This window comes from Parasteatoda tepidariorum, chromosome 11 (genome assembly GCF_982258835.1).
Source record: "Parasteatoda tepidariorum strain Cologne lab strain chromosome 11, Ptep-v5.0, whole genome shotgun sequence".
Lineage (NCBI taxonomy): Eukaryota > Metazoa > Arthropoda > Arachnida > Araneae > Theridiidae > Parasteatoda > Parasteatoda tepidariorum.
This window is the reverse complement of record NC_141765.1, coordinates 92,185,002-92,211,561: the sequence shown is the minus strand read 5'-3', so window position 1 is coordinate 92,211,561 and position 26,560 is coordinate 92,185,002. Positions and strand designations below refer to the sequence as shown.

At 29.6% G+C, this 26,560-nt stretch overlaps 1 protein-coding gene across 1 annotated transcript in view; it reads right to left on the bottom strand.

The window, feature by feature from the left end:
- The window catches only part of LOC107455717 (uncharacterized), a 28,620-nt gene extending 4,196 nt beyond the window's left edge, over window positions 1–24,424 (bottom strand). Inside the window, exon 1 of the mRNA XM_016073382.4 lies at window positions 24,336–24,424. The gene's annotated coding sequence lies outside the window, so the exon portion shown is untranslated. The remainder of the gene's footprint in view (window positions 1–24,335) is intronic.
- Between the last annotated feature and the right edge of the window lie 2,136 nt (window positions 24,425–26,560).

Sequence of the window (26,560 nt, the reverse complement as noted above, 5' to 3'; positions counted from 1 at the left end):
TTTCTGATTGGAAACACATAGGAACTTGTTTAGAAAATCACGAAAATTCTAATGAACATAAGAAATCAATGTTAGTGTGGTTGACACGAAAGAAAATAGATCTGTTTTAGACAAACAGCTTCAGAAGCAATTAAGAAAAGAAACAGAATATTATCACAATGTCCTAAAACGGGTTATTGCAGTGGTCAAAGTTTTAAGTATAAGGGGCTTAGCATTTAGAGGTTCCGAGGAAGTATTTGGTTTTCCACATAATGGTAATTTTATGGGTGTTTCGGAGCTATAGGCAGAGTTCGATCCATTCAGTCGTGAACACATTGAACAACGAGAGCTGTGACCAAAACCGATAATATCATACTTATCAGAAACAGTATATGAGGAAATAATTGAGATTATGGGCCGACAGATAATTAAACAAATTATAACTCAAATAAATAACGACGACACTAAGCATTATTCAATTGTGATGGATTCTACCCCAGATCTATCTCACAATGATCAACTTGCTATTGTATTACGATACTGTTTTCGGGGAAAAGTGTATGAAAGATGTGTATCCTTCATTAAAATTAGTAGTCATACTGGCTTACATTTATTTAATATTCTACAAGACTTTTTAGAAACAAATGGACTACTACTGTAATTGTAGAGGACAATCTTATGACAACCCTGCTAATATGGCGGGTCACTACAATGGTGTACAAGCACTACTGAAACAAAAAAATTAATCCGCGGATTATGCGCCATGTGCTGTGCATTCCCTTAACCTAGTTGGTGAAGAATCTGTTAAGGTTGCAACCGAAATTGTGAACTTTTTGGAGTAGTGCAAAAAATATACCTTTTCTTTTCTATTTCGATCCATAGGTGGGAACTGTTAAATCGTGAAAAAAAACTCAAATTTACGTTAAAAAGTTTAAATCAGACCATATGGTCTTGTCACTATGATGCTGTAAAAGCTTTGAAGAATAATTATGATGACATTATGAAAATTTTCGAAAGTTTCAGAGAAAATGAGGATGAGAAAGTTGACTTCCGGAAAGAGGCACGAAATTTATTCAATAAAATGACGAAAATCGATACTGCAATTTTGATTATTTTTTGGGAAGAAATTTTGGGGAGATTTAATTTAGTTAATAAAAAAATACAGAGCCCTGGTTCAGATATTTGTGAAGGCAACAAGTTAATTGTGTCATTAAAAGACTTTGTGAACAACATAAGGCACCAATCAGATCAGAAGCTAAAGGAATACGAAGAGAAAGCTAAAATATTAAGTAGTGAGGGAATAGACTACAATGACATAAACAAGAGACGCATTGCTCCAAAATTTTCAGATAAGTCTACAGATGAATTCTCAGTATACAGCGCAGAAAAATTTGAAAGAGACACGCTAAACGTTGCGTTGGATAAGCTGGTTATGGATTTAAATAAAAGGAGCCAAGTCTATCAGATGTACAGCAATAAATTCAAATTTTTAATGAATTTGCAAGACAAAAATATGGAAAACATAGATCGGAAAAGTGTACGTAATATTGTTGATTATTATCCAGGTGACGTAGACGAGCATTTAGTGAATGAGTGCATGCATTCAGTTAAAATCTTATTTACTTCAGTCTAAGCCAGAGTCTTACATCTCTTGCAGTGAAATTTTTATGCTAATTTATGAAAAGAAACTTGTTGATGTTTTCCCAAATTGATATACTATCCTAAAGATTTTTTTAACTTTGTCAATCACTAGCTGTGAAGCGGAGCGCTCCTTCTCCAGGATGTCATATATGGAAAGCAAATATAGGACAACAATGTCGAACCATCGACTACATCATTTATCAGTTCTTTCCATAAATTGTGATTTAACGAAGGACTTACAATGTGATGAGCAAATAAATGAGTTTGCAGCACAAAACTGCAAAAAGGTTGCTTTATAATTTATATAACATAACTACGCATAACCTGTCAATTTCTTTTGCAATAATGTTGTACAGTTGCTGTTTGTATGCACAAATAAAGATAAATAAATAAAAAATAAAAAAAATTATTTTATTGTCCTATTTTTTTCTGTATACTTATCTACATCACTATAGAAAACAGTTTTTTTTGACAAAATGGCTATTAGGGCCCCTAAGTAGTTTCAGCCCAGGGCCCCACAAATTCACGATCCGCCCATGAGCGAAAGTAAGTCTTTGTGTCTGATTACGTAACTTAAAATATCATCTGCACTAAATACACTACTGCCCATTAAAATTGCTACACCAGGAAGGCAACACACCACTAACGTGAAATTTGCAGGACGGATAAAGCATGTTGTGATATGCAAATGATTAGCTTATCAGCGCATTCATACCAAGTAGGTGGCGGTAGCCACACCTACAATGTGTATAAAAGAAGAGATTTGACAGTAAGTTTCTCATACAGAAATTGAATTTGAGGGTTGTCTTTGGGTAAAAACGCTTTTGTTATGCCGCGTCTAAGAAGGAGAAATGCCTATCAGCACGTGTCTGATTTTGATCGAGGATGAATTGTGGTCTACCGGGATTGCGGTTTATCATACCGAAATATTGCTGCTCGCGTTGGTCGAGATCCCATGACTGTTTGTAGAATATGGAATCGATGGGTTCATGATGGTTATATGGAACACTGTGCAGGATCTCAGCTTCCCCTCCCATCACTAACAACCGAGAAGACAGACATGCTATTCACATGACCTTAAGGGATCGTACAGCTACGTCATGGATCCCGAGTCAACAAATGGGGCCATTTGCAAGACAACAAGTGTCTGCACGAACAGTTTGACGACGTTTGCAGCAGCACAGATTGTCAGCACGGTGACCATGGCTTCGGTTACCTTTGACGCTACATCACAGGCAAGAGCACCTCCAATAGTGTGATCAATAACGAACCTGGAAGCAGGAATGGCATGACGTCGCCTTTTCAGACGAATCCAGGTTCTGTAAAATAGCATCATCATGGCCGCATCCGTGTTTGGCGACATCGTGGAAAACGTCCATTGGCAGCTTACATTCGACATCGTCATACTGGCTCATCACCTGGAGTAATGGTATGGGGTGCCATTGGATACACGTCTCGATCACCTCTTGTTCGCATTGCCGGCACTTTGAACAGCAGCCGTTACCTTTCTGATGTATTAGGGCCAGTTGCTCTGCCTTATCTTCGAGGCCTCCATAACGGTACGTTTCAGCAGGTCAATGCACGACCGCATGTTGCCTGCACTGTCCTCACCTTCCGTGACACACAGAACATGTTCGCCTGTTGCCTTCGCCAGTGCGTTCTCCTGATCTCTCACCAAATCAAAATGTCTGGTCAATGGTTGCAGAACGATTGGCACGAAACCACTCGTCAGTTACTACGGTCGATGAATTGTGGTATAATGTTGAAGCTGCATGAAATGCTGCACCCGTCCATGCTATCCAATTTTTGTCTCGATGCCCAGGAGAATAACTGCTGTTATTGATGCTAGGGAAGGCTGCTCTGAATACTGATTCCTCAGGATCTATACATTCAAATATCCTGAAAATTTAATCACTTATTCTTATAACTATAAGGTATGTACCCAATAAATATCATTCTGTTATTTGCAATCCGTCCTGGTGTAGCAATTTTAATGACCAGTAGTGTAATTAGCTTATTTGAAGTTACACCTTCAAACCATTAAGATTGAGTCCTAGAACACGATTATTAGATCAAAAGTTATTCAGGATGGTTCGTTTTTTTACGCACTGTACACAAATAAAGAGAAAAAAAGAACGAAATTTTTTTAGAAAAGAATCATTCTTTGTTGAAAACGAAATAGAATTTTTATAGAATTTGTCACGTTTAATGAATATGGAGATTTAAATGAGCTCGAAATTAAAGAAATTTATTGTACAGAGCCCAAAATAAAAGAAAATATCACCCGGAATAACTTTCGATCTGATGATCGGGTTTTCACGAACTAAGTGACAATCTTAATTACGGAGGTGACCTCAAATATGCGAATTAATTAATGCTAAATATTAATTAAGTTAAATAGGACAGAAAAACGTACTTTCTCTGAAAAAACATGTATTTATTTTTGCATTTTTGTATTTTTCACTCTTCTAGTTAGGAGAGTTGAGCAAAAAAAATTGTCACCCACCCATTTATTATTTAATTTAGTTGTGGACTAAAAAAATTTGAATTATGAGGCATAATTTTTCTTATACTATATTAATCTACGTATATTTCTTTAGAGAAATCTAAAGCTATATTTATTTTTATAAGCGTCGGTGAACAACCGAACCAAATTTGAGTTTACGACTACCAATGTTCAACTCCGTAGCCTTGTAATTTTGAACCAATCCAGAAGACGAGAGAACTCCTGGATCAGTACTCCCAGGGGTATTTGATTTGTTATAGAAATATGGAGGACTTTGTGACTCGAAAGATTTAACTTACATCAGTCACCATTTACAACATAGGAAACCTTCGGCCGGCTAGGGATCGAACCCACGAATCTTGGACATGAGCCCAATGGCCTATCAGCCAGGCTATCCCGGCCTTTTACATACCTATTGTAATGTGTTTTAATTGAAAAAATTTATACTTCATAAACTTCAATATGATTTTTATTAAGAAATATCTAGTAGAAGAAAATAAATGCGATAAAATATTTAAAAAAGCAATAAATTAAACTTAAAATTAGCCTCTTTTGTTACCTTCAACTAGTGCATAAAATTGATAAATCTTGGCGTTTTTTGCCTTGAGCAGGATATTCTTATAGTGTGTTTCTTTTATTCATGAAACGAAATACCCTAGACTAAAAAAATAAGTACTCAAATTGCTTACAATTTTTTTGTCATTAAAAACCCCAAGACTATAAATTCAATTATATTTTTATTCGGACATAGGCATAGAACAGAATGTGATTAAATTATACCAACTGTTGTCCAAGGTCCAATATATTGGAGTATCAGAAGGTTAATTTAATAATTAGTTATTCCACTCTGTAAAGTTTCTTCTTTTTTAACGAAACTGTTTCTCGGGAAAATCTCCAAGCGAATATTTCCTCAATTTGTGAATATTACTGTATATATTTGGAGATTTTGCTCTAAAGCAGTTATTATGTCATTATTTTTACAGTTATTATGTTATGAGACAACTCAATTCAGTGATGTAAGCTTTCTTCCATGTTTGTTATATCATCGTGTTACGGGACATAATGATCCCCGGTTCGAACCTAGCTGGAGTCAAAGAACATCTTTCTCCCTCTACATAGGTGACCAGGTAATCTCTTGTTCCTCAACACTTCACTATTGTCTCATTCCACGGTCAACAAAGCCACAACTGAATATAACTTTTCCAAGCACAACACAGTGAGTGACCAAATATTTTAAAAGAAAAAGTTTACGAGCAGACCTGTACTTGTATGGGCAAGGTAGCTTTACGGGCATAAATTAATTTTGACGGTAAGTGATTGGAGCTCATTTTGCCGATTACTGACAGTAATGTATCAGTGAAATTTTTTAGAGTGTAAACTACAATCATCGCCTAAAATTCTGCGTAGTTTTTCGAAGCATCCCATGATTTTCAATTTAGTTTTAAGAAAGTAGAAATTGTTTCTGCTCTACTCAAAACATGGGTTTTCCATCTGGCTGGGTCCCACAGTGGACTGATCATTAAGACACGGTTCCCATCAGATCTCCGAAGTCAAACATCAATGGCTGCGGTCGGTGTGCGAGTGGGTGACCACTTGGATCAGTCTGCGTAGGGACCGAGGGTGTGCGGTATGGGTCCTCGTTAAACTGTTCTACCGTAAAGTGCTCGACTTCGCGTCAGGTCGTCGGGCTACCGAAGCAGGAGAGCCATCTCCTCTACTACATCTAGTTTGATGTTTCCTAATGATTAAGTATGAACAAATTGCTATTAAGGGCATATTTTAAAATCGGCGATTCTAAATTTAACTCAACTTATTGTTATAATAGAATGTGTAGATAAAAAAGTGTCGATATATGCTTTCATTTTTCTTAATAAAGTTAAAACTGAACTTTTTTAAAATAAAGTATTTATAGTGTCATTTTCGCCAACTAGTAAAATATTTTTATAAGTTTAAAATGGTATTTTTTTAATATAATGGCCAAGAAAGTTTTTTTAAACTATGTTTATGAATGGAAATAATGTGTTAATTACGTAAAATTTGAAAGCTAATAACCAGAAAAAGTCTAATTTATTTTTACAAAGAGAAAGATGCAAAGTTATCATAATATCTTTGCGTGCGATCTTCCGAGATCTGTGGACACAGTGACGTCATGAGGAGGGAAATCGTAGCTTCAGCTCTAAGAGCGGAGTGAACTAGCCCTTCTATTCTCTTTAGCCCTGGTTATTACCTTGTCAACACTATACCAACTTCGAAATTTAAACTTAAATGATAATTTGCAAAATAAACTTAATCTCGCTGCTCGAACAATATGCTAACACTAATGCATGATTGTGCATGGCTTATAACAGGAACAAACAGTAAAAAGCAAGTAAAAAAAGGTAAAACGAGTTCTTTATAAATCTAGAGTCACCTTTTATAACATTATATCTGTAAATAACTAATTCTAACCGGAAGTAGAACAGGTCAAGAGCACGAAATTGTTGTTATATTGAAAACGCCATCCATCTGATAATTAATTATTTTAAATGACGAAATCCTGCACAAAAACGTACTTTTTCAGAATAATTATTTTTTCCCGTCAGATTCTCTCAATATGATGTATAACAGCGCACTCTGGAAAATAAAATTTTAATAGAGGAAGATATCCTTCATGGTAATTTCTTTTTTTAAATTTTTACTTGTTTTATTTATTTATTTTTTTGTGCATGTCTCGAGAATTCTTTAAATGAATCGAAAATTTTTTTGAACGCAATTATGAAATTAGTTTGCCCAAAGAAAACTCAATGGAAAAACCATTTCTTATAATTATTTATATCTTCTTATTGATTTATTTGCTAATAAATAAAAAACTTTTGGATTGCAAAGTATACAAAAATTTTAATCATTTTAAAGTACGTAATTTAAAATAACAAATTTTAAAATTGGACAACTCAAAAACTATTTGATTTGTGTATTAAAATTACTTAAATATGTTGTATACGCTATGTTTCATTTTATTATTATAGTTAAAGAAAAATAATAATTATTACAAATTATTTTTTACAAGGATTACATATTACATTTGGACAAACGAATTTTACCAGTACGTGTAAAAATTTTACATGTAAAAAGGCTATGGAATATTACGTGGAATAAAATTTCGATCAATCTCCTACCTATTTAATATTTGATTTCTTAAGAACTTTTCGGCGAAAACTTTGTATTATGTCAATTAAAATTGAATACTTTAAAATGACCTAAAAGTTCAAAATACTTTCGACTATTGTTAAATGAATTAATAAAATAATATTAATGATTTGTTATATATGAGATTATCTTTGGAGAAGGAATTTTATAATTGTTCGCAAAAATTTTTCTATCCGCTTAAAAAGTTCTTGAAATATAGCTAAATACGCGAAAAGTGAAATTAATATGAATCTTAGTCTATTTTCCTGACCCTTCTTTCCAGATTGTGATTTTTGAGAATTCAAATCCATGTTTTTACAGAGAAGGAGTAATTTTGGGTCGTATTACTAAATAATAAACATTTTTAAGGATAAGAATTATTAAGATTGTACGTCTTTTATAGATCAAAAAATATTCATGGTGCTTGCTATTTATTTTTATTTAATTACTTTTTTTTTGCGCATTTAAACTCAGATTAGTATCAATATTGTAGGAAGCGTACTTTCCCTCTCACGACTCACGGCATGCACCTCACGACTCACCTCATTTCGCACCCCGCACCTCAGAATCTCTATTTAAAACAGCGCGCTGGTTCAAAACTAACAAACTTCTGCACTCACTTCTCATGTTATTTGAATGAGAAGCGAGTGCAGAAGTGTCGTTTTAGTTTTGAACCAGCGAGCTGTTAGACATTCATGTGAAAAGGTATGAGACGGATGCATCCGATGGCCTCCTCATTTCTATTCATTGTTCTGTCCAGTATTTGTCTAATAAATGTTTTGTTAAATTAATTAGGGTCGTTGTCCATAATAATTGTACAACCAAGTGATAACTACGTCTACATTTCGTGAATAACTACGTTTACGTTTTTATGATAAAGTATGTTTTGCGTCTGATTTCGTATTTTAAAATATCGTCTGCACTAATTGATTAACATATTTAAGGTTTAGCCCTCAAACCATTACGATTGAATCATAGTAAATGAAAATCCAATTATTATATGAAAAGTTATTGAGGATATTCGCCTGTTTTACTCACTGTCCACAAAATAATATTAATTTTTAGTATGAAAAAGGTATATTACCTTTTCTAAAAAAAAACTTCGATTGAAATATAGAAACATCCACTTAGGTCAACATCCTTTATAAATAAATAAACAGTAAAGATCCGTTCAATTGTTATTAACCGAAGCAGAACATTTCCGTTTGACCAAAACAATTGTTTAAATCACACTTTCTTTTATATGCTACATGATTTTTTTTTTTAATTTTCTGATTGTTGACCTTGAGGTAGAAACACATTTGTTGTTTTTTAAATGAATTCCAGTCTCTTCTATCTTCCAATGTGTCTCGCTTCGTTGAATCATTTTTTTTAATTTTTTTTTTTTTTTAGTTTTTTATTATTACCTTTTTTTTGACAATTTAAAGGAAATTTATTATTATTTTTTTGTCAATTTTTGTGTTTAGAAATTCTAAGGAATCGCGTTACTATATAATGTTTACAAAATCTTTGAAAAGTGGAATAAATTTTTTTTTTTTTTTATAATTTTCCACCACCACTTGAACTATGACATAATACCAGTGATGTAAAAAGTCTTCCGTTTTTGAAAGATGGGGAAAAAATCAAAACCGGAACCAAAAAAAAAAAAAAAAAAAAAAAAAAACAGAGAATATTGGGGAATAATAAACTCGAAGTTTCGGCGATTTTTGACCATTACCAATTTGAATGAAGGGATTTTTATAAGATATGTACAATATAAATAAACAATCTACTCGTATAAACAGTTTAGTAATATATGTAATTTTAACTTTATTGTATTCCTTTTTTAATTACTTTACTAACTAAAAGTTCGTTCAAAAGACACTGAATATTTTTTTAAAATAGAAACAAACATCCGGAATTGTTGTTATATCACAACATACACGACAGCAACAAAACCACTCCTGACTGTAAAATGGCTTTGAATACTCGGGAATGAACCAGAAAACCCAGTGTATTTCCGGGAATAAACCAGGTTATTTGAACCCTTTGCAACTGTAAAAAATTTAAGTGTATCTTAAGACCACAAACAGTTAAACCGAAGTGTTGTAGAACCAAAAACTGGCATAGTGAAACGCCAAGAATGTTCGGTGTAAAGTAGTTGCCACGATTTTCGCTCACATTTTATATTTTCTTATTTAAAAATATGTTTACAATTGAATATTTCTTCAACCCTTATTAAATATAATGAGCCGGTATGTCACAGACAGTGAGTGAACTACATTGGCATAGCCTGAAAGAAATTTAAGGCAGGGGAGCACAAAGATTTTTTCTTCTAAAAGGATGGTTTGCTTTATTATATATATAACTCGCCATTGGCAACTGAATATTTAGGGATGACGTGTAAGTTTTGTTTTGTAAAATGATGTATTCATATTTTCCCCGGAATTAAGAGTTAGTTATTTACCCGCTTGTAATTCAGGATGTAACACTAGACTGAAGATAGATTACAGAAACGCTTTGAAGTCAGACACTTTTGAAATTAAACGTTTTGAACTCGGAGTCTCTATAAATTCCCCATAGCAAAGTTTGTCTCCAGGGCTATATTTCACAGATGAAATTTTAGTGCTGATAAGCAACAGTTTAAAAAAACAGTGTGTTAAAAGTAAAGAAACATTTCGAACTTGATAAATTTCTGATATTTTTCGTATTTCATAACTTTTAACGTTATGTAAAAGATATTCAAACTATTGAAGCTTTCTGGCAGCTTTATTTTAAGTTAATATTATTATTATTATAATTTTGCAACAAATATGATTAATTTTTTTAGTGTTTACATTAGTGATCACTTTTTTGCTATACAATTGTAATTTAAAAGATTAAGAAGAAACTAGGAAAAACTATAGTATTCTTTCAAAGTGATAGATATAAAAGATGTCAATAAAATTGCGTATCATATTAAGTTATTTATTTCGATAATTTTCACGTAATTCACACCAATAAGGGATAACTTCAAATAAATCATATTTACCCGCATCTGATAGCATTGATGGACTGATAAATTAAAAAAAAAATTAATTAATGATGATTGATAGATCAAAAATATGTATGATGAACTTGATATAGCGGTAAAAAAGAGACAATTGCTGCTTTCATTTTTAATTTGTATATGAGATTATATTTTGTTTCTCATCATTAATGCAAAAGGAGTTAAATAATTCATAATTTGCTCACACAAAGCAACCCAGAAAATGTTTCAAAAATCGCTAATACGAACCACAATGTCTCTGGATGTTGTCACATTAGCGATGGCTAATCGACCTTACTGATAGACTGAAAATTGGGTCCTGTTGCTGCCGGGCTAACCATGTTATGCAACCGCTGGTTCATTCCAGAAAAATGCCGAAGATAGTTTGTTCAGGAGTTCTCTTGTTTTCTGGGTTGAGTATAAATTTTCAAAGCTAGGGAGTAGCTGAGGATAGCTGAGAACCCAAAAATGGGTTAACTGATATTTTCACTTATTCAATCATTGAATTGAAGCTACTGAGCTAAACATTTATGACAAAAGTTTACATCTATAACAATATGAAAATTTTAAAACATGAAAAGATAATAAATATCGTGCTTAATTTAAATTTTTTAAATTGAAAAAAGCATGAGAACAAAAAAAAAAAAAATCAGTGAGTTCTAGTTTTATATAATTTTTCACATTTTCTATAAAATAAAGAGAAAAAATTTTTAGTATTACAAATATAACTTTGTGAATCGGAGTAAATTTAATATTTTTTGCATTGTTTTAAAATAAAATAAATTAAAAAAACTTTCGGAGCATCGTGAGACATTATTAGTTGCAGTTAGAAAGAGGGAAATATTCTACCGGCAATAGAATCAAAATTGTAATGGCATCCTCATGAATGTTTCCCAGATCGACGTCTAGTATTTCCACCAAGGGGAAACGTTTATTTCAAGGAAGTGCCACTTTAGACTGATTCTTGGGCAACCATTATTCTCATTTTAGAATAAATTGATGTCAACATAATTTATTGCACAAATTTTCAATATATACCTTAAAAAATATCAATCAAAATGGCCACACCAAAATAATCTTTTAAATAGTGTCTTGATGTTAACAAAATAAGAGTTTAAATAAGACGGTAATACGCAAACGTTATAGTATTGAGTGAAAAACTTTAATTGATTGCTTTGATACGAATTCGAAAAAGTAATGTACAAGTCTAGATTTTTAACTATAAATAAATTAAGTATTTATTTATTTACTCTTAGAATAATTTTCAATTATTAAAGTATTTATGGAAAAGGTGAAATAAGAGATAGTCAGGAACGTATTGCCGATAGTTTTCTTATAAATTTATTATTTTAGATAATCTAATGTCTTCAATGACTATCGAGATAAAAGTATATTGCTTTAGTTGTGTATTTACAGCAGTGTTTCCCAAACTTATGACTTTTGTGTACCCTTTCTAAATTTTTCGTAACGCTGTGTACCACTAATAAAAAAAATGAATGCATTTTTTAAAATATGTTTATTTTTCTTTTTTTGGTACAAAGTTTTGTTAATAAGTTTATTTGCCTCAGTGAGAAGGATGATATTGTTTTTGCTGTGATAAAAAAAAAAAAAAAAAAATTGCGCAAAAGTTAAAAATCACAACTGGCTGTTGATTCCACTAATTATTAACTGTTAACTCTGCAAAAAATAGCCAATAGAAAAATACCGTAATCGTAAATTTTCATGGCTAGCTTTGTTTTTAAATAAAATGTTTTGAAATTTTCGTTTGTTGCAAGATATTTCGCATAAGAACGAGTAACCCAGATGAACTGTACCCGTACCCCTGGGGGTACGCGTACCACACTTTGGGAAACAATGATTTACAGCATACATTCATTCAGAATGAGCTGTTTTAAACTTTTGAGAGCCTTCGGAGAAATAGTTAAGATATTTAACGGTCCGAAAGTAGTTTACTTTTCCATAGGTATAATTAATTCTAAGTGTATAATTAATTTAATTGTAAATATGATAATGTCGTGACGTTAAAGTGCCGTTGACTGAGAGAAAGGTGAGGGAAAAGAACGAGACCGGAGGGAAATATGTAGTGAACTGAATCTGTTTTAGAGAAAATCGACGAAGCGGAAAGGAATTCGTGAAGAGACCTTTAAAAGGTTACAATGGTTTTAATTGATAAACCATTTTAAAGAGAAATACTTTTTTCATTCGAATGATTTTCCGGCAATTCACTACTTCCACGGTGACTCCATAAATGTGGATAAACAAAACTGGTTTTTTAACCTCTTTAGACCCACCGTCCAATATTCGATATAATTTTATTACTTTAGATCTATCGCAAAGTCTATGTAAAAATGTAATTGGACATTTTTATAAATATCTTATTCAACCTTTTTAGACCCACCGTCCAATATTCGATATAATTTTATTACTTTAGATCTATCACAAAGTCTATGTAAAAATGTAATTGGACATTTTTATAAATATCTTATTCAACCTTTTTAGACCCACCGTCCAATATTCGATATAATTTTATTACTTTAGATCTATCGCAAAGTCTATGTAAAAATGTAATTGGACATTTTTATAAATATCTTATTCAACCTTTTTAGACCCACCGTCCAATATTCGATATAATTTTATTACTTTAGATCTATCACAAAGTCTATGTAAAAATGTAATTGGACATTTTTATAAATATCTTATTCAACCTTTTTAGACCCACCGTCCAATATTCGATATAATTTTATTACTTTAGATCTATCGCAAAGTCTATGTAAAAATGTAATTGGACATTTTTATAAATATCTTATTCAACCTTTTTAGACCCACCGTCCAATATTCGATATAATTTTATTACTTTAGATCTATCACAAAGTCTATGTAAAAATGTAATTGGACATTTTTATAAATATCTTATTCAACCTTTTTAGACCCACCGTCCAATATTCGATATAATTTTATTACTTTAGATCTATCACAAAGTCTATGTAAAAATGTAATTGGACATTTTTATAAATATCTTATTCAACCTCTTTAGACCCACCGTCCAATATTCGATATAATTTTATTACTTTAGATCTATCGCAAAGTCTATGTAAAAATGTAATTGGACATTTTTATAAATATCTTATTCAACCTTTTTAGACCCACCGTCCAATATTCGATATAATTTTATTACTTTAGATCTATCACAAAGTCTATGTAAAAATGTAATTGGACATTTTTATAAATATCTTATTCAACCTTTTTAGACCCACCGTCCAATATTCGATATAATTTTATTACTTTAGATCTATCGCAAAGTCTATGTAAAAATGTAATTGGACATTTTTATAAATATCTTATTCAACCTTTTTAGACCCACCGTCCAATATTCGATATAATTTTATTACTTTAGATCTATCACAAAGTCTATGTAAAAATGTAATTGGACATTTTTATAAATATCTTATTCAACCTTTTTAGACCCACCGTCCAATATTCGATATAATTTTATTACTTTAGATCTATCGCAAAGTCTATGTAAAAATGTAATTGGACATTTTTATAAATATCTTACTCAACCTTTTTAGACCCACCGTCCAATATTCGATATAATTTTATTACTTTAGATCTATCGCAAAGTCTATGTAAAAATGTAATTGGACATTTTTATAAATATCTTATTCAACCTTTTTAGACCCACCGTCCAATATTCGATATAATTTTATTACTTTAGATCTATCATAAAGTCTATGTAAAACTGTAATTGGATATTTTTATAAATATCTTATTCAACCTTTTTAGACCCACCGTCCAATATTCGATATAATTTTATTACTTTAGATCTATCATAAAGTCTATGTAAAACTGTAATTGGATATTTTTATAAATATCTTATTGTTAAAGTCCAATAAATTAAGTAACACCATAAAAATATCTTTCTATATAAAAATTATAAAAAAAATTCTTTTTTCATGTAACTATTAAAATTAATTGAAAAAACTTTTATAAATTTAATTATTTTTTTACATCGCATTTAAGAATTGGTGTAAGCTACATATTTCTTAGCAAAAATCACATATTGTTTGCTAGCTGGGGTCTCAGGAGGTCAATGATCTTCTGGTTAATCATTTGAATTCAGCGCTCATATTTATTATTATTATTATTTTTTTTTAAAAACGTTGTAAATGTTTTAATAGCGAATTAAAGTTGACGTTTTCTAACTTATTTTTTTAGCTTAATCAAGCGATGATTCATATCACCTAAATTCTTTTATTTCGTAGTTACGCTTCAAACAAGACAGAAAGGGTCCATGCCATTTCATTTTGTATTTTGTTTTTCTTGATGTTCCTTCGTTCTTTCTTTTTTTGTGTGTGTGCATAACAAACTTTTGATGATAGAATGTCATTTGAAAGCATTATACCCTTCAGGAATGACTGAAAATTAAGGATTGAGGATAGGACGAATACTGATTGGATAGAATTTTTAAAGTTTTCTTTTTCATAAAATTTAAAACGAGGACATAAAGTGATTTATGGTTTGCATTTAAAACTACACAATTGCATGTTTTAACAGTATCCCTTCGAAAAATGCTGATATAAATAGAGATTGCTTTTGCTCTCGTGGAAAAGTGTTTTCAAGATAATTGGGTTTTTTTCAATATAATTTCCCTGAAGTCAGTTTTATTTGTTTACAATAGTTTGAAGCTTGTAATTTATTTATAAGGTTGCCCAAATCATGTACGTACCGGTATAAAAAATGATTTTTTAAGAGTATGAAAATACCCTTGTTAAAATAGTACACAATTTATTTGAACTGATTAAATATAAAAAAGAAGCAATTTTCACTAAGAATTTTAAGTTTTAGTGAAGAATTATTCACTTTTCTTTTTCCACTCAACTTCTTTAAAAGTCTACAAATCTTTTCAATTTCTCTAAAGAAATAGTTTTTGGAAAGTGAGTTTTGTTCAGTTTTTCAGTTTCAGGAGCTGCTTTTGCAAATTTAAAGCTGAAATTAGAGTCTACTACTCTAAACGAATACCAATTTTTCAGCTCTCCACTATAATCGTATAAAATAACGTAAGTTAATATCCCCAGATAACTTAAGGTTAAGCTCAGCTCGAGGTTTTAGGTTAAGATAACTCAGCCTGAGATAAGGAACTAAATGGGACCACTGAAAAAGTTCATTACAACTATTATAGCGGTTGTATTATTTTGTTAAAAGTTTCTAATCGCATCATTAAAAAACACATATTTGTCTGAATTTTGTTTATTGGAGAATAATTTATGCAGAGTTCCATGCAGGAAATACGTTTTTTACTTTGAAGTAAGTAAACACATAAATGAGATTATATATATTTTTTAATAATATATAATATTTAATATATTATATTTAATATATAATATTTAATATATAATATTTAATATATAATATTTAATATATAATATTTAATATATAATATTTAATATATAATATTTAATATATAATATTTAATATATAATATTTAATATATAATATTTAAAAATAATTAATATATTAGTTTTAATTAACATTTTTAGTTATTTTTAATTATTACTTAAAATAGTGATAAATTTGAATTTTCAAATTCCATGACATTTTCATAGTGTATTTCTTCACAATTGGATCATGAAACACAATTCCCTCGAATCAAATAATCACAAAACTGTACTAAAGCTTACTTAAATCTAATTTCTTTCTTTTAAAATTTTGTTGTAATTAAAATCTCCGACTAATTGGGGTGAATTTATTAAAAATGGATATTTGTTTTGTAATTGAAATACGTCTCATTTTAAAAGGCTTTTAAAGAAGGCGCCTTAATTAATCGTCAATGCTTTTATAGTGAGAATCTCGTATTTAAAAAATTGTTATTGTGTTAAATTTATTTCCAAACATATAGAAAGAGAAGCTTCGATGTACTGCACAAAGTAATTTGTGTGTCAGATTTTTTGCATAACATTGAAAGGGTCCATCAAAGATCATGAAAAAAAAGTGACCCACATTGTAATACTTCTCTAATATTATTCATTTTTAATTTATTTTGTTTAAATAATTAGTTTGTAAACATAAGAAAATTTAATCAAAATTTTATGTGCTTTTCATATTTTCAAACAGAAATGTGAAAAAATTTAGGATATGGAATGGATCTTAGAATAATAGTGATGAGTCAAAATAGGCAGGGATTTATTGGTTCCTTAAGTAAAAGAAGATCCTTATTTGACGAAATGAAGGCCAAAAAAAAGTGCTCTTGTCAAAAACCCTTTATGAATTTGAATGTATTTTAACATCAAAAAATAGTGGCAACTATTTAAGCTCAAAGTGGTACAAAATCAAGGACAGTTCCTGGCGTAGTAAAACACCAAGAATGATCTTTTACGCTACTTGGTATAAAATACCAGCTTTGTTATACGATAACACTATTATTTATAATTACAGTAAGAAAAGAGTTTTTTAAGAGAGTAAGAAAAGAAATTTTTACGAAACAATAGAAAGCAAGAATTTAGGATGGATATATACACTAACTGTTAAAATAAAGTTAGTACTTAAAATATAAAATTAGTACTTAAAATAAATTTGTGAACTCTAATTGATAAAATAAAATTAGTAGCACAGAGAGAATATTAAGACTAATTCGAACTAGGCTTAACAGAACCGAAGAAGATAGAAAGTATACATTATAAAGTTATTTAATACAGTTTACAGAGAATTAAAATATCCTCATTATATGAGATTTTTGATATAGATATTCAGAGGTGAGAGGCGCTTTTGGGTATGATTATAAATGATACAGAAACTCGCAACATTCATTTTTTTTTCATCAAGAAACGTTGCGCATGGCTAAAAAATACACAATCGTGGCGCACGGAGAAAACTTGAGAGAGGTAAAACAACGATCAGTGGTGACAACACCGATCATAAAGTTTATTTGAATTACAAATTTTCTACGTGTGCCCCCAAAGTGTCCGGGAGACTGTGGAAAATAAATCCGAAAGCAGCGTGGCATGATGCAATCTCACGTTTTATAGAGTCTTTCAAATACAACAAAGTTTGAGGATTGTACATTCTGGATTTCAGAGAACCAGAAATCCACAAGAGTGAAGTCGGTTGATCGTGGAGGCCACGGAAATGGTGTGAGATGGCACGATTACCAAAAATGTGACCCTGTGAACAGACATCCCAATGTGTGGAGATGCACCATCTTGCACCCAAACGATATCACTCAGTGCATTTCGCCTGCAGCAATTCTAGTATGATGTAATAGCTGCATAGCGTCAGCCTGTCACAGAGCATGTTACAAACATAATCAAAAGAGATCAACTGCGCCTGAAATGTCACACCACATAGTAACTTTGGCGTCATGTCAATTTACTGGTAACACAGCATGAAGATTCGTGTCCACCTAGTGCACAAAATCTTTTGATGTTGACAATGACGTTGCCAGTTTGGGTAAAATGGACCTCTCCTGTTCACAATACTCAAAGAGGACTGTCGTTATTATCATCATATTGGATAAAAAATTTATTCTCAAAGTTACTAAGCTGTTGATGGTCTCCAACGTACAATATCTGAGAGCACTGGTATCGATATGGAGACATATGAAGTACAGTTGCTTTAAAACAGTTGATTTCGATATATCCAATACACGAGCTCTTCAGTATGCCTGTTCTCTGAAGACACTTGATTCACTTCCGTCGTCCAATCATGCCGTGCTTGATTCACTTCCAAAACAGGAACAGTTCGGCCTATTACAGGTGTTTCTTTGCTGAGCCACAATATGATTTCAATAGTAAACACGCAAGGCTTTCGTAGCCATAGATAAAACAGTTTTACCACGAATTTTCTTTTCATTTCGTCAGCATGAGTCCCGACTGAGGAACCAATGTTTCCAGTTTTCCACCCCACTTTTTAAAGGATTTCTACCCTGAATATCTGACGAACGTCATTGCTTTGACTCTATCAATTTCATTTGTGCGCCTTGATCGTGTGTCTTTTAGTCGTGAGCAGATCTGCTTTTTGTGCGTCGTGTACAGTGCATCCGTTTTCTGTGATACCGTTCATACTCTGTTTAGTGTATTTGCATATACTGGACGTTTTGCGATGAAAAAAGTGGGTGTTGCCATTCGAAAATTTCGAGTTTCTGTACTTTTAACTACTTACTAAGCATTACTTTGCAGCCGTTCTCAGAATCTCGAGCTCATACCTCTGTATAACTATGTCTGAAATCTCATCTCATTCTGTTGAACGGACCGGCCGCTAGAGGTCTATAAATAGGTCAAGTTCTTATGACCACCTTACATAGCAGCTTTGAAGACAATTACAAACTCAAGCCAACTCGTTGAATAAATGATATAAACACCAACACTGGTGATTTCGAAATCAAAAATGTTTAAAGCAGAATGAAGTAAAATGTGTGAGTTTTGTATAAGCTTTTCCCATTATAAGTGCTTAGATCCAACAACAAATTGCTTATGAGAGCTCAATTTGGTGGTAAAAGTGTTTCTTCATAAGTACACTATAGTTTCATGTTTCACAGCATGAGATAAACTGAATATTTTTAATCTGTAACACACCATAACAAGTTCCGAGATAATTTTAGTACTTAAAAAAGGGAAACAATAAGATTTTAGATTTGTGAAAGGAGCTAAGCAAACATCTTTCATTTAAAATGAATGAACAATACTAAGCATATTTTTCAGCCGGAAGCCCTTGAAATAGCGAGAAAATCTAAACAAAATTGACCTCGGAAAGCAATGGGGTTGAAAATTTGCGTTCATCTGAGCGGAAAAGGTGCCAAACGGCAATGACCGTTCGACCACTGAATTTTGGATTGAGAGAAACTAAAAATTTTATGAAACTTTATGAGTGATATATAGATACTTTTTTTTTGGAAAGCTCCATAGGAACAAACGTTCAAATATTCTAAATTTTAAAAAAAATTTGAAAATTTTTTTGATATTGTTTTGAACATTACTCCTTCAATTCTTGTAAAAATAAGTAACTGGAAAACATTTTTTAAAAGTAGCTCGACTAGTATACACTATTAGGGATTTTTAACAATTTATAGATAGATGTGCTAAACGGTTTATAAAATTTTAAACAGAAATAAGAGATACCTGTAGTGTTAAAAAAAACTTTAAATGGTTTAGAGCAATAGTTTTCGTTAATTTCTTCTTTTCAACTTTTTTACAGCTTAAGAGGACACCTTTCAAAAGGTAACAACAATCACGGTAGCTAATTATGATTTCCATGTTATATACGCTAAATATTCTCGCATTATACTTTCTATTCAATTAAAGTAAGCACTATAATAACTTTTTTCATCGAATTTTTGGATTTTCTTACACAATAAATTTTTGTGAAAAACTGCATGCGTTGCATTTTTTGGACAACCCTATATTTTACGTGATATTTTGTTACAGAAATATTTAAAAAAAACATAAGAAACTACTTAAATACTTGAAACATTATTTTAAGACTAAATAAATAAATAAAGCATTTACCTTAATTATTTTCGTATGTTATATTTTTTGAAGAAAAAAAAAACCCTCAATTACTTTTTCTAAAAATTATAATCTTGCTGACAAGGATACAATCAATTTTTATTTGTCAACAACTATTTATAAAAAAGTTTAAAACTATATGGAGACGCATCAATTGTTTTCACGTAGTAATATCAGCAATTTAATAAGGATAAAATTAGCTCAACTTTTCACAGGGTAATAATTTGGAAGAAAATAAAATTTATATTAAATATCTGTTAGGGACAAAACTGCATATTTCTAAAACCACATTTTAAAACATTCTTTGGGCTATTTTTTGGAAATTCCAATGAAGTGGAAAATTCAATGCTAAGAGGAGCACGAATTTTCCTCGGAAATATTAAATCACTTAATTACATACTTAAATTATTTAAATTACTTAATTACATACTTAAATTATTTAAATTACTTAATTACATACTTAAATTATTTAAATTACTTAATTACATACTTAAATTATTTAAATTACTTAATTACATACTTAAATTATTTAAATTACTTAATTACATACTTAAATTATTTAAATTACTTAATTACATACTTAAATTATTTAAATTACTTAATTACATACTTAAATTATTTAAATTACTTAATTTAAAGTATAGAAAAAAGAAGCAAACCAATTGCTGAACAGAAATATTAAAATGAAAACAAATTATGAGCAATGGAGAGTTTTCGAAACTTCATGGCTTATTCTCACAAGAAAAGTTTCTTTCGCGGTCCACCTAAGAGTTTTTCGGTTCAAATCACAGTTATTTTCTATACAAGCGATAGAGCCGTGGTGGGGACTGAAAGTTTGCCTTCCAATGAGGTGAACCGGGTTCGAATCCCAGCGATGACGGGTCAATTCCAATTCCGCACACGGCTCACACCGACCACATTGCTGACGTAAAATATCCTGAGTGGTAGACGAATTATGGGCTAGAGTCCCCTTACCTTCAGGCTAACCGTGCAAGGTTTTCGTGGTTTTCCTCTCCATGTAACGCAAATGCGGTTTAGTTCTATCAAAAAAGTTCTCCACGAAGTCAAATTTCTCCCAATACTGGATCCAGGAGTTCTCTTGTCTTCTGGATTGGGTTCAAGATTACAAGGCTATGGAGTTGAACATTAGTAGTTGTAAACCCTAAAATTGGGTCGGCTGTTCTACGAGGGTGGTAATATACAAACAATAAAACAGCTTCTGAATATCAGTTTCTGTGGGGATCTCTTATATAAATTTTTAAAGATATATACTTATTTAACTTATAAATGTGATAAAATACTTTTTTAAAAAAAGAAATCATTTAATTGTGCTTTTACATGAAAAATAATACATTTTTCAGTATTTCTTGCATCGTGTAGGATATTTATATAGTGATTCACGCTGTCTGAAATGAATAATTTTTCATTGAAGCCAATGAAAGTATAGTTGTTTAATATAAGTCTTCTTTTTTAAAAACAAATATGCTACCTTTTTCTTGCGTTTTAATACTTTTAAGAAGGTTTAAGTTTATGAATCGTAAAAGAATAAGCATTTCAAATTTAGTTACAAGGAACGTAAAGACTTATGGCTAACAATTAATTTATGGGAAAAAAAAATTTGTGCGCGTATTTTTTCATTCAATTTTAACTGTTTTTTTAAATATATATGTGAACATTTCAAATACTATTAAAAATATTTTTAATTGTTCTAAAGATTCTCTATATTTTAAGCGTTTTTAAGATATTATAAAATAGTGAACGACGAGAGCAAATCCTAGCTTATTTAATACGTTTTAATCATTTGAATGTGCTGAAAAATGGCAAAAGTCAAGAATTCCTTTTAGCTCATTTCAATTTACTCTTTAATATTATAATAATATTTATATCAATTACATCATATTATCAATATATAATTATGTATCATTATATTATATTATCAATCTATAACTACATAGATTACTATTACAATAATAATTATTACAATATTTATTATTTAAGCCGAATCAAAGAGCAGAGACACGCAAATTTTTTTAAACATCTAAAGAAACCAAATTAGAAAACTAGTTGTAAGAAATTTAGTTATAAGAAAACAATGCTATAAGTATAAAAGATTTATGGCGAACAATTAATTTTTAGAAGAAAAAAAAATTGTGAGCCCGTATTTTCAATTTCAACCATTTTTTTTTTTATATATTTGAACGTTTTAAATAACGCTAAAAATATTTTTAAATGTTCTAAAGATTCTTTATATCTTAACCGTTTTTAATGTGGCTTAAAAAAGTCAATGATTTGGACAAATCCTAGCATACTCAGTATTTTTTATTCATATTTATTACATTTGATTGTACTGAAAAACGGCAGAAATCAAGAATTCCTTTTAGCAGATTTCACAGCTCATTTCAATTTATTACTCAATAACATAATAATATTTATATCAATTATATTATATTATTAATATGTAATTATATATCATTAAATTATATGTCATTATATTATATTATTAATATCTAACTACATAGATTATTATTACAATAATAATTATATCCATATTTATTATCTAAGCCGATTTAAAGAGCAGAAACAGGTAAATTTTCTTAAACAGCTAAAGAAACCAAATTAGAAAACTTAGTTGTAAGAAATTTAGTTATTCGAAAACAATGCAATGAACATAAAAGATTTATGGTGAACAATTAATTTTTAGAAGAAAAAAAAATTTTGCACCCGTTTTTCTTTATTCAATTACAACCATTTCTTAATATATATTTGAACGTTTTAAATAACGCTAAAAATATTTTTAAATGTTCTAAAGATTCCTTATATTTTAACCGTTTTTAATATGGCTTAAAAAAGTCAATGATTTGGGCAAATCCTAGCATACTCAGTATTTTTTATTCATATTTATTACATTTGATTGTACTGAAAAACGGCAGAAATCAAGAATTCCTTTTAGCAGATTTCATAGCTCCTTTCAATTTATTATTCAATAACATAATAATATTTATATCAATTATACTATATTATTAATATGTATTATATATCATTAAATTATACGTAATTATATTATATTATTAATATATAACTACATAGATTATTATTACAATAATAATTATATCCATATTTATTATCTAAGCCGATTTAAAGAGCAGAAACAGGTAAATTTTCTTAAACATCTAAAGAAGCCAAATTAGAAAACTTAGTTGTAAGAAATTTAGTTATACGAAAACAATGCAATGAACATAAAAGATTTATGGTGAACAATTAATTTTTAGAAGAAAAAAAAAATTTTGCACCCGTTTTTCTTTATTCAATTACAACCATTTCTTAATATATATTTGAACGTTTTAAATAACGCTAAAAATATTTTTAAATGTTCTAAAGATTCTTTATATTTTAACCGTTTTTAATATGGCTTAAAAAAGTCAATGATTTGGGCAAATCCTAGCATATTCAATATGTCTTAATCATATTTATTAGATCTGATTGTACTGAAAAACGGCAAAAGTGAAGAATTCTTTTTAGCAGATTTCATAGCTCATTTCAATTAATCATTCAATAACATAATAATATTTATACCAATTATATTTCATTATTAATATATAATTATATATCATTAAATTATTCATAATTATATTATATTATTAATATATAACTGCATACATTATTATTACAATAATAATTATATCAATATTTATTATCTAAGCCGATTCAAAGAGCAAAAACATGCAAACTTTTAAAAACATCTGAATAATCCAAATTAGAGAACTACATCAAGATTGCAAATTTGATGATAAATAACTTATTAGATAAATGACTTTTGGCGGCATGCTCAAGAAATGTAAAAACAAAAGGCAACAACAACAAAATTAGAAAAAATGCTTTTTAAACCAATTTTGGATAGTCATGATTTTATCAAATAATGTCATATAATATCAAATATATATTAGCAGACTTATTGAATTATATCCTTGACAAATGACAGAATGTGTGAAAGAAAAATCAATTGAGATCCAAAAAGTAACTATTATTTTAGCGTAAAATAGTTACTTTAATATATAGTACATATTTATCCTTCTTTAAAATAATTATTCAATTTGTTATGAAATAACCAGAATTATCCACTCTTATAGTTCTTCCATAAATTTATTGAAAATAAATCCAATGCCTCTAACATAAAAACCACTTTGTTCCTGGTAATACTAAAAATAATAGAACCTTTCCTTTCTTTTTCTTCTACTAAAATTAAAATTTTATTTCCACACTGTTTGGTACATAAATTGTAAAAATTTTAAAATTAGTCAAGAAAGAAATGTTTTGCTACTTAATTTTGCATCAATTAAAGTAGCAATTTTAAAACAATTATATTCTTGTTTCCGCAATCTATCACTTTTTATAATTAATTTCTTAACTTTAAATAGGGCTAAATGTATATTATTTTAAATTATTTAAAACAGGGAAAAAAGCCTAATATGTTTGTATTTAATTCATTATTATTTTTAGTAAATAAAACTAAATTATTAGCAACTATTAAAAAGAAATTTACCTCTTAACTGTTTCCCTGCATTCACCTGAGTAATTCACAAGAAAAATAAGGAAATGTAACTTGCTCGCTTAGAACAGAGGAATCGACATAGCGAAACGAAAACTGGAATTCGCGCATGCGCCTAACTGTTCTCTTCTTGAATCAAAAGTTGTTTTAAACAAGTTGGAATCTCTCGGTTAGTTTAAATGATGTGACAAGAATAATTTTAAAATAACTGAATGAACAGAGTAGTGAAAAAAATATTATAATAGCTGTTTAAATTATAATTGGTCAAAATATTTTGAAAAGCTACAGAACTAACGTTATTTAGTTAAATAAAAATGTTAATTAAAAATATATACAAAAGGTATTTACGGGTCATTCTCATTGAAAAGGTATAAATAATTTTCTAAAATTAAAGTAATTGAAAAAGAAATAAAAATTACATAAATGCTTTTATTTATATTTGTTATATGTCCTTATAATAATGGTCAAGTTTTCTATTTTATTTTTTACAAGATTTAAAATATTTTAAATTCTGCCTTGTCCACGGAGGAGATGTAATAGTCAACGGAGGAGAAATTTTATGTTATAAAATATAAAATGTCAATGAAGACTAATTCATTAATTATTGGGTACAACTGATATGAGTTTAACATTAATAAGTAAATAATAAAATATTTCATTATTAGAGATAGAGCTACTTCCGATTAATCATGCTGCTATGAAAGGAAACATCCATTTTTAGCCTAAGTGTACAATTTTTTAAGTAACTCTTACTGAATATTAATAAATTAAAATGTAAAGACTGTTGAAATAAAAATTCAGACTTCACATGAAAGTTGTGTGTTGAGGGTACTCTTTTATGAACATTTTATTCTAGTTATTTAATACTGTCATCCGAATGACGTTTTTGTTTTTTCTCTTTTCTTCCTGTTATTATTTCTTTTTTCCCTGGGCACAAACGGCTTGCTCTATCAATTTCTAGAAATTTAAGTACATTTGATCATGATTTTTCTGTTAAATCTTTTTCTGATACAGATTTTAAAGTTTCTTGCTCTTTTTTTTTTTTACTTTCTTCAAACAATATAGAGTTTTCTTTTAATTTCTGTCTAGCTTGTCTCATACTAAGTTTTTTCTGTTCCCTTCTCTTTTGCATTTGAACATTTGATTGCTTTCTTTGTTTACATGTTGGTTTTGCTATTTCTTTCCTAAAATTTGAAGAGAAAAAAAATGTTAAACATCACAGAAATTATTTAGAAAAATTGTCAATATTTACTTCTCCGATAAGAAAAAGTTAAACTTAATTGATTTTCTTTAAAAATACAAGCAAATTAACACATTTGCTCCAGTTTAAAAAATATCAATTAAAAGAAAATAGTTTTTTAATTATTAAAATTGTATTATGGTTATCTAATACATTGACTGTGTCTTCTCCTCCATGGAATTGTCATGTCCACGGAGGAGACAAAAACTAGTTCTTGAATTTTACTGATTTTTAATTTTAAAGTTACAAAAATGGGACAGTTCTTTTTATTAAATATACTATTTTTGCAATCTAAAATTCATCTATCAAAAATAAAATAATTTTCTCTTACCTTCTTTATGATGTCCACGGAGTAATCGGTGAGATATTTGCCAAACCCCAGTTGAACATAACAATCCAAAACTGACACCAAAGAGAACAAGAACAACTGTTAGTTAACAATAGAAAATGAAACGGTTACCTTTCCCAGCAGCTGTCTTATAGGGATATCGCATATACTGCCCTTTATTGCATATTTACCTAACTATATTAATTGTCCAAGGAGGGAGATTTCATTTTTGAGGGACAAAGTTTACTAGTCATTTATTTCATAAAAATAAATTTTTTTCAAAAAAATATTAAGTAAAAAGTTACTATAAAGATTTAACTAGGTAAAACTACAAAAATCATTAAAATAATATTTAAATTGTTTAACAGCCATTAAAAATTATTTTGTGTCACAGACGTAGAGACGTCCACGGAGGGGATTTTGAAGTTATGTTTGTTAAAAAATAAGAATGAAATATTAAATACATTTAGCAGAAATGCATATGATTTGTTAGAACTTAATGAAAAATGATGAAAAAAATATTAAGAAATCTGCTGTATTTCCTAATATTTATTACTAAGGGACTTAAAAAATCACCTTTTTGTGAGAATGACCCTTACTATATTATTTGTAATAATTTTTAAGTTCATGAATATTCCCCAAAGAATTTAT